This window comes from Chaetura pelagica, unplaced genomic scaffold (genome assembly GCF_000747805.2).
Source record: "Chaetura pelagica isolate M959 unplaced genomic scaffold, ChaPel_1.0 scaffold470, whole genome shotgun sequence".
Taxonomy (NCBI): Eukaryota; Metazoa; Chordata; class Aves; order Apodiformes; family Apodidae; genus Chaetura; species Chaetura pelagica.
In genome coordinates, this window is record NW_009951911.1 from 277,255 (window position 1) to 279,712 (window position 2,458).

A 2,458-nucleotide genomic window follows, 5' to 3' on the forward strand; every position below is an offset into this window, starting at 1 on the left:
GGCTTGGAGCAGCCTGGGCTGGTGGGAGGTGTCCCTGCCCATGCAGGGGGTTGGAACTGGATGATCTTTAAGGTTCCTTCCCACCCAAACCAGTCCATGATTCTGTCTTTGGGGGCCCATTGGGGCTGGCTCCAACAGCCTCCCTTCCTGCTCCTGTCCTGGCTGGGAAAAGGCCCCCCCAGCAGCCGGCGCCTGCTCCCTGGGTGCTGCCCTGTTTTTATGAAGTGCTAAATGCTTGACCCCATCTTGCACGGGTCCAGCATATGCCTCACAGAGCCAGTTATGTCACCTCCAGGTTCCTCATCCTTCACTCTCCTGCAATTAAACAAAAAAGCACATTTATGTGGTAGAGCAGCAGTCGTGCTGCAGGCATCCTCACCCAGGGACCTGGTGGGAGCTGAAGGGGCTCACGGGGTCATGTCCACCAGCAAGTGCCACTGATAAAGGCCCCCACAAGCAAGTTAAACTGCTTGACATGGTGATGTGAAGCTGCTGTAAAGCCCTTGGGCTTGGGTCATCCCTTTGGAACAGCTTTATGTGGAACAGCCACGGGCTCCTCTGCACCCTCCCAGGGACAAATCCTGCTCCTTCTGAAGGGCTTCAGTGCTTTCACCTTTCACAGGAGGAAGCTGGCACCCCAAGGGCTTTCTTTTTTGAGTATTTTGGGGGTTTGGTTCACCCTGGGGAGCAGAAGGGCTGTGCCAAGGGTGAAGCTCGAGGCTGTGAGTCCTGGTTTCCTTACTGCAGACTTGTATAGATGTTAAATCCACTTTGGGGACAGCAAATCCCCGGGGTGGAGACCCCAGCAGAGCTGAAATCAAGAGGAGGAGGTGTCCTAGTGCTCCTGGCCCTGAAGAAATCACTACAAAGAGAGAAGAGCAGCAGGGTGGGTTCCAAAAGTGGTTGAAATCAACTCAAAACCAGCCAGGGTGTCAGCAAGGGGTGCAGGGAATGTGCTGTGGTTCAGCCTCTCTGGGGAGGGAGGATTTGGGGTAGGAAAATCCCGGCAGGGTTGGCCCTGCTCTTTGCTGACATTCTTTCCACTGACCAATCCCCCAGCTGGAATCCGGCCCGGAGCAGGAACGAGGAGATGGGAGATGGTTTCTGATGTTCCTGATGGAAAAAAAAATTAAAAGGAAATAATAATCCCTTCTGAATTAAAGACAAAGCTGGAGAGACGGGGCCGAGTGGTTGGAGTCAGTGGGGAAGGGCTGGGGATGGGTTAAAACTTGGCCACACTGCTGCTCATGCACAGTCCATGATTGTGCCTCAGTTTCCCCATGGGGAAGGTGGGAGCAAAGCTGGGAGAGGATTGGGGCAGGAGGGAGTTGTGGCTTTGGGTACGCACAGCTACAGAGGCTGGAGAGCAGCTGGGGTCAGCCTGAGCTGGGGCAGCAGGATCCAGCCCAGCTCAGCACGTGTGTCAGGGCATGGGGAACCAGGGAAATGGGGTTCTTGGGTTTAGAGCCTGGGAGAAGCCACAAAAATGGATTTTGTGCCAAAAAAATGCTGCTCTGGGAGGAAGGGACTTGGCCAGGCACCTTCAAGAAGCCTGTGGTGGAGGAAAGGCCAATCCTGGTGAGGTTCTGCCTGCTCTACCTGCTCTGTTCCTGTGGGATGGGCAGGAGGGACGGGCAGCAGGAGGGACACAGGGATGGGTGCTGTGTCCCCAGCGCTGCCCATGGGGACAGGGCTGGACACGAGGTGCTCCCTGCATCAGGATGTCCCTGCTGGGGCTGTGTTCCTCCTCTTCTCCATGGCTACAGCAGAGGCAGGATCAGGCTGTTACATGGTGACAAGCACCACTAGGATGAGGCCCTGGGAGATACTGGGGGAGAGCAGGAGCAGTGTGGGGCAGAGCAGGGTGGGGAGATGGGAGAGACCAGGCCACTGGGAGCACTGGAGTTGTTCAGCCTGGAGAAGAGAAGGCTCCAGGGAGAGCTTAGAGCAGCTTCCAGGGCCTGAAGGGGCTCCAGGAAAGCTGGGGAGGGACTTGGGACAAGGGCAGGGAGGGATGGGATGAAGGGGAATGTATGAAAAATGGAAGAGGGAGATGGAGGTTGAAGATGAGGAGGGAATTCTTTGTTGTGAGGGTGGTGAGAGCCTGGCCCAGGTTGCCCAGGGAAGCTGTGGCTGCCCCATCCCTGGCAGTGTTGAAGGGCAGGTTGGATGGGGCTTGGAGCAGCCTGGGCTGGTGGGAGGTGTCCCTGCCCATGCAGGGAGGTGGATCTAGGTGATCTTTAAGGTCCCTTCCAACCCAAACCAGTCTGGGATTCTGTGACACTGTGCTGGTGTCAGCTCCAGCCACAGGGTCCAGCCTTGGATCCAGGCTGCCCTGGGATCGAGGGCAACAACCATGAAGGGACGAACGAGCCCTGGCTGGGCAGGTTGGCCATGAGGCCACCACGGGTTCCCCCCTACCCAGCTGTAACTGAAGGGACCAGATGAGTCAGGAATG